Genomic DNA, 14,080 nt, shown 5'->3' with positions numbered 1-14,080 from the left:
TGAGTATGAGACAGGGCAATGCACAATGGGAAAGCAAAACTTTCCATGAAAGAAATGCATAAGAGTATGGAGAATGGGTACATTATCCTGGCATGATTATGGATATGTTGTTTGAGATCTGTCTCCCTCTCTCTCCCCACCTCTCTCTTAACCTCTTTTTCCTTTTCTCTCTCTCTTTGTAGATAGATGAAAGATAGATAGACAAATAGGTAGATAGATGGCATATATATATATACATGTGTGTATATGTGTATATATATATATATTCACACACCCAAATTGGTGAACAAATAATGTTGAGACTGCATTTCTCAGACTTCATACAACATAGTTTTACTGATTAATTGGGCAAAATAAAAATTAGGTGAAATAAAAATTGTGATGGTGGTGATTTCGACAACAAAGATAATGACATTGATGATGTGAGGTCTATTTTTTTCAGATATACAAAATAAGTTTTTTTGCCACTATGGTGATCACATCTGCCATTTATGTTACTGTTAAAATATGCCAATTTTTACAAGCTGGTCTTGGAGTCTCAGCCAACATCCTCCTCCTTGTGTTCAACATCTTCGTGTTCCTTCTGGATCACAGGCCTAAGCCCACTGACTTGATCATCTGTCACTTGTCCTTTGTTCACCTAATGAAACTCTTTACTGAGCTGTCTTTATTGTCTGCAGAAGTGTTGGAATCGCTGAGCTCTATGAATGATGTTGAATGTAAGGCTTTATTCTGCCTGAACAGGGTGACGAGGGGTCTCTTCATCTGCACCACCTGCTTCCCGAGTGTGCTCCAGGTCATCCCATCAGCCCAGCACCTCCTGGTTGGCCAGGTTTAAATCTAAATGCACAAAGTACATCTTTCATTCTTTTATCATCTTATGGTTTCTCAGTTTGTCTCTCAGCAGTAACTGTGTATTGTTTTCTGTCGCATCTTTTAACGTGACCCAGACCAATCTATTGAATGTCAGTAAACACTGCTCACTTTCCCCCATGGACTCCGTCATCAGTGGGCTGATCTTAGCATTGATGATATCCAGGAATGTCTACTTTGTAGGAGTCATGCTGCTCTTGAGTGCATACATGGTGATTCTCCTGTCCAGGCATCAGAGGCGTTGCCAGCACCTTCACATCACCAGCTTCTCCTCAAGAGCCTCTCCAGAGAAAAGGACCACCCAGACTGTCTTGTTGGTGAGTTTCTTTGTGGTCGTGTACTGGGTGGACGTCATCATCTCATTCTCCTCAACAATGCTATGGACTTATGACCCAGTCGTCTTGGATTTCCAGAGGCTTCTGTCCAATGTCTATGCCACTGTTAGTGCTTTGGTACTCATTAGTTCTGATAAAAGGATGAAAATGTGTTTCAGGAGTGTGGAAAAATTATAAACAATTTCTAACTCCTTATTCATAAGATAGGTACCCCCCAAAATGATTATTTGGCCTTTCTTCAAATGACATGGTATTTACTTAAATAACATTTAAAATTTAATTTTAATTTAAATAGTAATTTTAAATGATATTTGAATTTATCTAAATATTTTTGAAACCTGTAATATCATCAATTCTCCAGTTTCTTTAGTTTACTATCAAGGAGATTCAATATTCCTATATGATTACAAGTTCCTTTCTAAAACTCTCTTAAGGAGGGGTTAACTGTACTTTAAAGTACTAATCAAAGAACTATAATTAGTAATTAAATTAAAGTGGTTAATAATCGATTAATTGATTTCATAATTATTAATTGCTTTAAATAAATAAAATTATTTTATAATAAAATTATAAATAATAATTATAATGAATAAAAAATAAACTTTAACTAAAAGTAATTAAATAATTTAATAGTGATTAAAGTGATTAATTAAAGTACTAATTGTACTTTCATTCAATATTGGTATTACCTATTGGCAATGTAATATTTTCTTGAAAATTAAACTTATTCTTTTTACTTCAAGAGATTTAACTACGTACCCAATTTTAGTTGAACAGTAGTCTCTCTCTGCCCTCTTTATTTCTCTGTGTTCTGGCTTCCGTTAAGGCTGGAGAGATTTTGCTCTCACTTTTGTAGGTTTCTCTCCATTTTATCTTTCATTGCCTTTCAACATTTTCCCCTTTTTTCAGTGCTTTTATTTTTTTCCTTTCATTTTGTGTTACATGGTTTATTAATATTTCTGGCATTTTTATTTATCCATTTTTGTTACAATGCATTTCTCACTTATAATATCCTTTTTAAAAAAATATCTTTTGAAAGTAGAAAATTTTCATTTCTTTTTTTAAGACTTTAAGGTTTTTTTTAAAGATTTTTTAAGATTTTATTTATTTATTTGAGAGAAAGAGAGTGCAGGATCATGAGCAACCAGGAGTGGCAGAGGCAAAGATAGAAGAAGACACCCCTCTGAGCACAGAGCCTGACACAAGGCTCAATCCTAGGACCCCAAGATCATTACCTGAGCTGAAGACAGATGCTTAACTGACTGAAACACCCAGGCTCCCCTCATCATCATTTCTTTAATTTTGTTTTATTACACTGGTATACTCTAGTGAAACGATTAAATGATTTTTATTTCTTTTCATTCAAATCCTCATTTATGTATAGTGACTACAGAATTTTCCATAGATGTCTTCTCTTTAATGTCCTTGGTTGCAATATTTATGCTCCATATTCAAGTTGATTTTTCTCTCATCAATTCAGACTAATTTAATATTTCACAAAAAGTTGTGTACAAACTGAGTTATTTTATTTTTCAATGGCTTACCTATATTCGGCTCCTTTCCAAATATTCTTGACAAATGTGTATTTTATTGCTCTTGCCACATTTTTATTTTGTATTTTCTCATTGTCTATTAAAGAAATTAAATTTTAAACAAACATATTGCTGATATCTTTAGCATGTGACATGTAATTTCTTCTGCCCCTTCATTCATTAGCTTACTTATTTATGTCTTTCACCCGTTCTTTTTTCTTTTAATTTAATTTTCTTTTTTTCAGTGTTCCAGAATTCATTGTTTATGCACCACACCCAGAGCTCCATGCAATACATGCCCTCTGTAATACCCACCGCCAGACTCACCAAACCCCTCAAAACCCTCAGTTTGTTTCTCAGAGTCCACAGTCTCTCATGGTAAAATTTGGGACACCGCATTTTCGAGTTTTCTAGGCACTTCTTTTCTTCCTTTGTTCCAATCACCCTGGAGGCAAGTTTGGTAATCTACACAGGTTTGAGCTCCTAGTGGTCAGCTAGTGTCTGGATGGAGAAATGGCTTCTTAGTTTGACTACTTCCCTAGATTCTTTATTTACTTCAGGTCCTGGTTCTTTTATTTTCTTGTTAGTTTTGTTGGGCATTTTAAGGATTCTTTTAACTTTTGAATAACTTTAGGTATCTGTAGTAAAGGGAGTTTGGAGTTTATATATTTTATACTAAAACCACATATATCCACGTGCACACATGAGAAAATACTTTGCATAGATATTTCTGTGGCAGACAAGAGCATTAAAAAATATTTATTTGAGAGAGAGAGAGAATGAGTTGTGGGGAGGGCAGAGAGAGGAAGAGTGGGAGAGAGAGTCTTAAGCACCCTCCATGCTGAGCATGGAGCCTGACATGGGGCTTGATATCCTGACCCTGAGGTCACTATCTGAGCTTGAAACCAAGAGTCGGACACTTTAACAACTGCACCAATCAGGCACCCCAGCAGACAACAGCATTTTATAAAGATTTCTATTTTATGTATTTGGACAAATTCTTCCATCTTCTAAGTTACCATATCACAATACTATTTGTAGAATGTGATTATTTTGATAGTGTTTGAAAATACTTTGTTTTGCACAAATTTCTAATGGGATAATCTTCCACTATTAATGGAGTATGTCCATACATCACAATTGCTTTATTTATTTATTTTGTGACATTAAGTTACTCTTGGTAGAACTAGTTTTGTAAACTCCAGTCCTTGTGTTCCACTTGCCATGTTTCTTTAGTACATCCAAGTCTTTGAAGAAGTATCTCTGTTTGAATGTTCTATCTAGTAGTTGGTTACGCAAAAGATCTTACTTGAAATACTCATTTAGTGAGACACCATTTAAATCAACAGTTTGCATTATAATTTCACAGAGCCCAGAGAATATGTCATGTAGGGTTTCTGCTTTCATGCATTTTATGGTTTTTTTTAGGCCTTGAGTAGTGCCATTTAGAATAATTTTCTCTGGCAAATATAAAATGTTCATCATCTCTTTTCTCAACAACACTCCCAATTTGTCTGTCTCCTGGACTACTCAAACTACCTAATACAGTTATTTAATAAAGTTACTTAGTACTTATAAAGAATTTGTTTTTCTATATATACAAACTCTTTATTAGTATGATAGTTTTATTGCCACCTAATACAAATATAAGTGGCTTAGTGTCTGTCTTGCAATGAATACTTGTTTCATACATAAATTCTTCAGTATTATATCTGTATGTGGATATGGTTTGGACATTGCAAGTTATTAGCTACTCCATTTAATTAAATTCACATATCAATGCCATTCTTTATGTCATTTTATATGTTTTAGCTCAAATTTATTTTTGCTCTGTAATTATTGATGCAGAAGTGAAGGAAGTGTTAGTCTGTGGTCTTGACAAGATCCAAAATCAAAAGGCAGTTTCCTATTTGTTTTGATTTTGTATTGTATTTGTCCCACATAAAATATATGAGTAGTAAGTATAGCAGTGGTAGTAATACTCTCCTTCTTAAAACAGAAGAAACTGTGAGTGTGGTATTTATAGTTGCCTTCAAAATCTCATTCTTCTACATTATTAATCCTTATTTTTCCATTTCAGCTGGTGGAAGTATAAAAACATGAAATGCTACTAATTAGATTAAATTCCAAATAAGCATATATTATCTAAGTAAACTCAAGAAGGAATATATGAATAGACCTATAACAAGTAAAGAGAGTAAAGAATTGTTTTCACAGACATGAAGAGTGTCCAGACTTACGTAGATTTCCTCTTAAATTAATGAAACATTAGTTGTTTCTTCTTTTGTTTACTTGTTTATTTATTTGAGAAAGAGAGAGTGTTGGGGGAGAAGCAGAGGGAGACGGACAAGCAGACCCCATGCTGAGCACAGAGCCTGACATGAGGCTGGATCTCAGGACCCTGAGATCACGGCTTAAGGCAAAATCAAGAGTCAGATGCTTAATCGACTCTTTCACAGGTGCCTCTATGAAATATTAAAAAAAAATTTTGAAAATAACAATCCTTTACAAATACTTTCAAAAGAAGAGAACTAGAAAATTGACCAATTCATTTACCAATACATTTTATGAAGCAATTTATTACCCAGAAAACAGAGCCAGACAAAACCATCATGAGTAAACTATAGACTATTATCTCTCATGAATATAGACACATAATTTAAAAATGTGCAAACTGAATCTACCAACATATAAAATAATTATACACTATGAATCAGAAAGGTTATATCTCAAACATAAATTTTGTTTAATTTTTTCTTTATTCCCAAATCCAGCAATGTAATGCAACATACTGACAGATTATAGAATTAAAAATAATTATTACAATAAATATGCAAAACACTTGAAAAAGCAAAGACCCAATTGAATAACTCTCAGCAAACTAAGAGTAGAAGAAAAATTTTTAGACTCACCAAAGAGCATCTATGAAAGATGTACAGCCAGTGTCACAGTTAATGGTGAATAACCAAGTATTTTATAGCCCATTGTTTGGGATTACAAAAAGAAAGTCCTGGCTGAGCCCAGCTGTGCACCGTCAGCCACCAACACATGCCAGGCCCAGCTGCATGCCCCAGCTGTCTTTACTCACCAAATTCAGCTGCATGGACCCCTGGCCGCCTTCTTGCACCACACCTATCCACGAAGTGCACAGCTGCAGCCACCCACCTCATCTAGCCACTTCATCATGCCCAGCCACATGACCCTTGGCCACTTAGTGCCCCACTTCAGCCTCACCACCTTGGTTGTTCAAGTGCACAGCCCCCAGTCACTACAGTATTTCAGGAAACCCAGCACAGGACTAGGGCAAATTTTAATAACACTGCTGCCCCTCTCCCAAGTTACCCAATGGGAATGCCACCATAAAGCTGGCCTGTGTGGGTCCTGGTAATAACACAGAAAGCAAGCACAGTCCTCAACAGGCAGAGTCAGGGCAGATAGCTACACTGAAAAGAAAAGTGAATCAGACATAATATTAGGGTGTAAGCAACAAACATAATATACTCTCTTGAAATGTCAGATTCTGGTAAACAGGGAACAAAACAGTACAGGACCCCTTCATCATAAAGTCACTACTTTCAAGAGCAGAAGACACAGTTGACTTTTTTTTTTTTTAAGCACAGAGAAACCGACACAGAGAGGCAGATGAAATGAGGAGACAGAAATTTACCCCAAATGAAAAAACAAAAAAACAGGACAAGGCCACAGCCAGAGATCTAAATGAAACAGATATAAGTAACATGCCTGATAAAGAATTTAAAGCAAGAATCACAAGGATACTCGCAGGACTTGAGAAAAGAATGGAAAACATGAGTGGGACCCTTAATACAGAGGTAAGGAATAGCATAATAGAGATAAAGGGCACAATATATGAAATGAGAAACATGCTTGATGGAATGAAAAGAAGGATGGAAGAAGCAGAGGAACAAATGAGTGACCTAGAAGACAGGTTAATAGAAAGTAATCAAGCTGAACAACAAGAAAGAAAGAAAAAAAGGAAGGAAGGAAGGAAGGAAGATAGAAAGGAAGAAAGAAAGAGAGAGAGAGAGAGAGAGAAAGAATTATGCCAAGTGACAATAGACTTAGGGAACTCAGTGACTCCAGCAAATATAATAACAAGTGTATTATAGGAATGCCAGAAGGAGGAGAGAAAGATGGGGGGCAGAAAATTTATCTGAAGAAATAATAGTAGAAAATTTCCTTATCTAGGGAAGGAAGTAGATATTCAGATCCAGGACACAAGAGGGCCCCAAACAGAAACAACAAAAGCAAACAAACAACAAGATATGTTGTAATTAAATTTACAAAATATAAAACATCTCAAAAGCAGCAATACAAAAGAAGTAATTGACTTACCAGGAAAGGCCCACAGGCTAGCTGGAGATGTCTCAACAGAAACTTGGCAAGACAGAGGGAGTGTCATAATATATCCGAAGTGCTGAATGGGAGAAATCTGCAGCCAAGAATACTTTATCCAGCAAGGCTATCATTCAGAATAGAAGGAGAGATAAAGAGTTTCCCAGGAAAACAAAAACTAAAGAAGTTCATGACCCCTCAGTCAGGCCTGCGAGAAATGTTAAGAGGACACCTTGAGTGATCAAAAGAGACCAAGAGTGACAAACAAGAAATGATCAGAGAAAATCAATGTTTCTCTGTAGATCAGAGAAAATTTACAGAAACATTGACAAAATAGGTAATAAATTGGCAATAAATATATATCTATCAAAATTACTTCAAATATAAATGGACTTATATCTCCAATAAAAAATATAGGGTGTCAGAGTGGATTAAAAAAAAAAAGACCCATCTATATGCTGCCTACCACAGACTCATTTTAGACTTGCATATTGAAAGTGAGGAGATGCGGGGAGGAGTCAAGATGGCGGAGAAGTAGCAAGCTGAGACTGCTTCAGCTAGCCGGAGATCAGCTAGATAGCTTATCTAAAGATTGCAAACACCTGAAAATCCATTGGCAGATCGAAGAGAAGAAGAACAGCAATTCTGGAAACAGAAAAACAACCACTTTCTGAAAGGTAGGACCGGCGGAGAAGTGAATCCAAAGCAACGGGAAGATAGACCCCGGGGGGAGGGGCCGGCTCCCGGCAAGCGGCGGAGCAACCGCGCACAAAATCAGGACTTTTAAAAGTCTGTTCCGCTGAGGGACATCAGTCCAGAGGCTAAACCGGGGCGAAGCCCATGCGGGGTCAGCGTGGCCTCAGGTCCCGCAGGGTCACAGAAGGATCGGGGGTGTCTGAGTGTCGCAGAGCTTGCGGGTATTGGAATGGGAAAGCCGGCTACAGAGACAGAGCCGACAGTAAGCTCACAGCTCGGTGTTACCTTGAACCGGTCGCAGGCTCGGTGAGCTCGGAGCGCGGCCGGAGGTCAGGCAGACGGGAATAACTGGGCGCTGTTCTCTGAGGGCGCACTGAGGAGTGGGGCCCTGGGCTCTCGGCTCCTCCGGGCCGGAGACCAGGAGGCCGCCATTTGTGTTCCCGTCCTCCGGAACTCTACGGAAAGCGCTCAGGGAACAAAAGCTCCTGAAAGCAAACCCGAGCGATATACTCACCCCGGCCCCGGGTAAGGGCGGTGTAATTCCGCCTGGGGCAAAGACACTTGAGAATCACTACAACAGGCCCCTCCCCCAGAAGATCAACAAGAAATCCAGCCGAGACCAAGTTCACCTACCAAGGAGTGCGGTTTCAATACCAAGGAGAGCAGCAGAATTCCAGAGGAGGAGAAAGCAAAGCACGGAACTCATGGCTTTTTTCCTGTGATTTTTTTTTAGTCTTGCAGTTAATTTAATTTTTTCTTTTTCATTTTTTTTTTCTTTTTTTCTTTTTCTTCTCGCCTTCGGGTAAATTTTTTTTTTTTTAACTGTTACCTTTTTCTTTTTTAACGATTTTTTACTAGTTTATCTAATATATATATTTTTTCTTTTTTACATTTTTCTCAGGTGTTTTCTTGTTTTAAAAAAATTTTTTTTTCTTTTCTTTTTTTTTCTTTCTTCCTTTTTGAACCTCTTTTTATCCCCTTTCTCCCCACTCACGATTTTGGATCTCTTCTAATTTAGTTAAAGCATATTTTCCTGGGGTTGTTGCCACCCTTTTAGTATTTTACTTGCCCCTTCATTTACTCTTATATGGCCAAAATGACAAGACGTAAAAATTCAACGCAAAAAAAAGAACAAGAGGCAGTACCAAAGGCTAGGGACCTAATCAATACAGACATCGGTAATATGTCAGATCTAGAGTTCAGAATGACAATTCTCAAGGTTCTAGCCGGGCTCGAAAAAGGCATGGAAGATATTAGAGAAACCCTCTCGAGAGATATAAAAGCCCTTTCTGGAGAAATAAAAGAACTAAAATCTAACCAAGTTGAAATCAAAAAAGCTATTAATGAGGTGCAATCAAACATGGAGGCTCTAACTGCTAGGATAAATGAGGCAGAAGAAAGAATTAGTGATATAGAAGACCAAATGACAGAGAATAAAGAAGCTGAGCAAAAGAGGGACAAACAGCTACTGGACCACGAGGGGAGAATTCGAGAGATAAGTGACACCATAAGACGAAACAACATTAGAATAATTGGGATTCCAGAAGAAGAAGAAAGAGAGAGGGGAGCAGAAGGTATACTGGAGAGAATTATTGGGGAGAATTTCCCCAATATGGCAAAGGGAATGAGCATCAAAATTCAGGAGGTTCAGAGAACGCCCCTCAAAATCAATAAGAATAGGCCCACACCCCGTCACCTAATAGTAAAATTTACAAGTCTCAGTGACAAAGAGAAAATCCTGAAAGCAGCCCGGGAAAAGAAGTCTGTAACATACAATGGTAAAAATATTAGATTGGCAGCTGACTTATCCACAGAGACCTGGCAGGCCAGAAAGAGCTGGCATGATATTTTCAGAGCACTAAACGAGAAAAACATGCAGCCCAGAATACTATATCCAGCTAGGCTATCATTGAAAATAGAAGGAGAGATTAAAAGCTTCCAGGACAAACAACAACTGAAAGAATTTGCAAATACCAAACCAGCTCTACAGGAAATATTGAAAGGGGTCCTCTAAGCAAAGAGAGAGCCTACAAGTGGTAGATCAGAAAGGAACAGAGACCATATACAATAACAGTCACCTTACAGGCAATACAATGGCACTAAATTCATATCTCTCAATAGTTACCCTGAATGTGAATGGGCTAAATGCCCCTGTCAAAAGACACAGGGTATCAGAATGGATAAAAAAACAAAACCCATCTATATGTTGCCTCCAAGAAACTCATTTTAAGCCCGAAGACACCTCCAGATTTAAAGTGAGGGGGTGGAAAAGAATTTACCATGCTAATGGACATCAGAAGAAAGCAGGAGTGGCAATCCTTATATCAGATCAATTAGATTTTAAGCCAAAGACTATAATAAGAGATGAGGAAGGACACTATATCATACTCAAAGGGTCTGTCCAACAAGAAGATTTAACAATTTTAAATATCTATGCCCCCAACGTGGGAGCAGCCAACTATATAAACCAATTAATAACAAAATCAAAGGAACACATCAACAACAATACAATAATAGTAGGGGACTTTAACACTCCCCTCACTGAAATGGACAGGTCATCCAAGCAAAAGATCAGCAAGGAAATAAAGGCCTTAAACGACACACTGGACCAGATGGACATCACAGATATATTCAGAACATTTCATCCCAAAGCAACAGAATACACATTCTTCTCTAGTGCACATGGAACATTCTCTAGAATAGATCACATCCTCGGTCCTAAATCAGGACTCAACCGGTATCAAAAGATTGGGATCATTCCCTGCATATTTTCAGACCACAATGCTCTAAAGCTAGAACTCAACCACAAAAGGAAGTTTGGAAAGAACCCAAATACATGGAGACTAAACAGTATCCTTCTAAAGAATGAATGGGTCAACCGGGAAATTAAAGAAGAATTGAAAAAAATCATGGAAACAAATGATAATGAAAATACAACGGTTCAAAATCTGTGGGACACAATAAAGGCAGTCCTGAGAGGAAAATATATAGCGGTACAAGCCTTTCTCAAGAAACAAGAAAGGTCTCAGGTACACAACCTAACCCTACACCTAAAGGAGCTGGAGAAAGAACAAGAAAGAAACCCTAAGCCCAGCAGGAGAAGAGAAATCATAAAGATCAGAGCAGAAATCAATGAAATAGAAACCAAAAAAACAATAGAAAAAATCAACGAAAGTAGGAGCTGGTTCTTTGAAAGAATTAATAAAATTGATAAACCCCTGGCCCGACTTATCAAAAAGAAAAGAGAAAGGACCCAAATAAATAAAATCATGAATGAAAGAGGAGAGATCACAACTAACACCAAAGAAATACAAACTATTATAAGAACATACTATGAGCAACTCTACGGCAATAAATTTGACAATCTGGAAGAAATGGATGCATTCCTAGAAACATATAAACTACCACAACTGAACCAGGAAGAAATAGAAAGCCTGAACAGACCCATAACCAGTAAGGAGATTGAAACAGTCATTAAAAATCTGCAAACAAACAAAAGCCCAGGGCCAGATGGCTTCCCGGGGGAATTCTACCAAACATTTAAAGAAGAACTAATTCCTATTCTCCTGAAACTGTTCCAAAAAATAGAAATGGAAGGAAAACTTCCAAACTCATTTTATGAGGCCAGCATCACCTTGATCCCAAAACCAGACAAGGATCCCACCAAAAAAGAGAGCTATAGACCGATATCCTTGATGAACACAGATGCGAAAATACTCAACAAAATACTAGCCAATAGGATTCAACAGTACATTAAAAAGATTATTCACCACGACCAAGTGGGATTTATTCCAGGGCTGCAAGGTTGGTTCAACATCCGCAAATCAGTCAATGTGATACAACACATCAATAAAAGAAAGAACAAGAACCATATGATACTTTCAATAGATGCTGAAAAAGCATTTGACAAAGTACAGCATCCCTTCCTGATCAAAACTCTTCAAAGTGTAGGGATAGAGGGCACATACCTCAATATCATCAAAGCCATCTATGAAAAACCCACCGCAAATATCATTCTCAATGGAGAAAAACTGAAAGCTTTTCCACTAAGGTCAGGAACACGGCAAGGATGTCCATTATCACCACTGCTATTCAACATAGTACTAGAGGTCCTAGCCTCAGCAATCAGACAACAAAAGGAAATTAAAGGCATCCAAATTGGCAAAGAAGAAGTCAAATTATCACTCTTCGCAGATGATATGATACTATATGTGGAAAACCCAAAAGACTCCACTCCAAAACTGCTAGAACTTATACAGGAATTCAGTAAAGTGTCAGGATATAAAATCAATGCACAGAAATCAGTTGCATTTCTCTACACCAACAGCAAGACAGAAGAAAGAGATATTAAGGAGTCAATCCCATTTACAATTGCATCCAAAACCATAAGATACCTAGGAATAAACCTAACCAAAGAGACACAGAATCTATACTCAGAAAACTATAAAGTACTCATGAAAGAAATTGAGGAAGACACAAAGAAATGGAAAAATGTTCCATGCTCCTGGATTGGAAGAATAAATATTGTGAAAATGTCTATGCTACCTAAAGCAATCTACACATTTAATGCAATTCCTATCAAAGTACCATCCATCTTTTTCAAAGAAATGGAACAAATAATGCTAAAATTTATATGGAACCAGAAAAGACCTCGAATAGCCAAAGGGATATTGAAAAAGAAAGCCAACGTTGGTGGCATCACAATTCCGGACTTCAAGCTCTATTACAAAGCTGTCATCATCAAGACAGCATGGTACTGGCACAAAAACAGACACATAGATCAATGGAATAGAATAGAGAGCCCAGAAATAGACCCTCAAATCTATGGTCAACTCATCTTCGACAAAGCAGGAAAGAATGTCCAATGGAAAAAAGACAGCCTCTTCAATAAATGGTGCTGGGAAAATTGGACAGCCACATGCAGAAAAATGAAATTGGACCATTTCCTTACACCACACACAAAAATAGACTCAAAATGGATGAAGGACCTCAATGTGCGAAAGGAATCCATCAAAATCCTTGAGGAGAACACAGGCAGCAACCTCTTCGACCTCTGCCGCAGCAACATCTTCCTAGGAACAACGCAAAAGGCAAGGGAAGCAAGGGAAAAAATGAACTATTGGGATTTCATCAAGATCAAAAGCTTTTGCACAGCAAAGGAAACAGTTAACAAAATCAAAAGACAACTGACAGAATGGGAGAAGATATTTGCAAACGACATATCAGATAAAGGACTAGTGTCCAGAATCTATAAAGAACTTAGCAAACTCAACATTCAAAGAACAAATAATCCAATCAAGAAATGGGCAGAGGACATGAACAGACATTTCTGCAAAGAAGACATCCAGATGGCCAACAGACACATGAAAAAGTGCTCCATATCACTCGGCATCAGGGAAATACAAATCAAAACCACAATGAGATATCACCTCACACCAGTCAGAATGGCTAAAATCAACAAGTCAGGAAATGACAGATGCTGGCGAGGATGTGGAGAAAGGGGAACCCTCCTACACTGTTGGTGGGAATGCAAGCTGGTGCAGCCACTCTGGAAAACAGCATGGAGGTTCCTCAGAATGTTGAAAATAGAACTGCCCTATGACCCAGCAATTGCACTATTGGGTATTTACCCTAAAGATACAAATGTAGTGATCCAAAGGGGCACATGCACCCGAATGTTTATAGCAGCAATGTCCACAATAGCCAAACTATGGAAAGAACCTAGATGTCCATCCACAGATGAATGGATCAAGAAGATGTGGTATATATACACAATGGAATACTATGCAGCCATCAAAAGAAATGAAATCTTGCCATTTGCGACAACATGGATGGAACTAGAGCGTATCATGCTTAGCGAAATAAGTCAAGCAGAGAAAGACAACTATCATATGATCTCCCTGATATGAGGAAGTGGTGATGCAACATGGAGGCTTAAGTGGGTAGGAGAAGAATCAATGAAACAAGATGGGATTGGGAGGGAGACAAACCATAAGTGACTCTTAATCTCACAAAACAAACTGAGGGCTGCTGGGGGGAGGGGGTTTGGGAGAAGGGGGTGGGATTATGGACATAGGGGAGGGTATGTGCTTTGGTGAGTGCTGTGAAGTGTGTAAACCTGGTGATTCACAGACCTGTACCCCTGGGGATAAAAATATATGTTTATATAAAAAAAAAAAAAAAAAAAAAGAAAGGACAAATACCCAACTTTTGTAGCAGCATGGACGGGACTGGAAGAGATTATTATGCTGAGTGAAATAAGTCAAGCAGAGAGAGTCAATTATCATATGG

The 14,080-nt window shown here is 37.8% G+C and overlaps 1 protein-coding gene and 1 pseudogene across 2 annotated transcripts in view; one reads left to right on the top strand and one right to left on the bottom strand.

Moving 5' to 3' along the window:
• The window catches only part of LOC309861995 (vomeronasal type-1 receptor 90-like), a gene marked incomplete at its 5' end in the record, with an annotated part of 53,347 nt that overhangs the window by 22,702 nt on the left and 16,565 nt on the right, over window positions 1-14,080 (bottom strand).
• Window positions 304-1,385, top strand: LOC309861901 (vomeronasal type-1 receptor 90-like; annotated as a pseudogene). The gene has a single exon. The product of its transcript is annotated as a vomeronasal type-1 receptor 90-like (transcript).

This window comes from Mustela nivalis (genome assembly GCF_964662115.1).
Source record: "Mustela nivalis genome assembly, chromosome: 3".
In the NCBI taxonomy this organism is placed as follows: domain Eukaryota; kingdom Metazoa; phylum Chordata; class Mammalia; order Carnivora; family Mustelidae; genus Mustela; species Mustela nivalis.
This window is presented reverse-complemented; position numbering and strand designations above follow the sequence as displayed.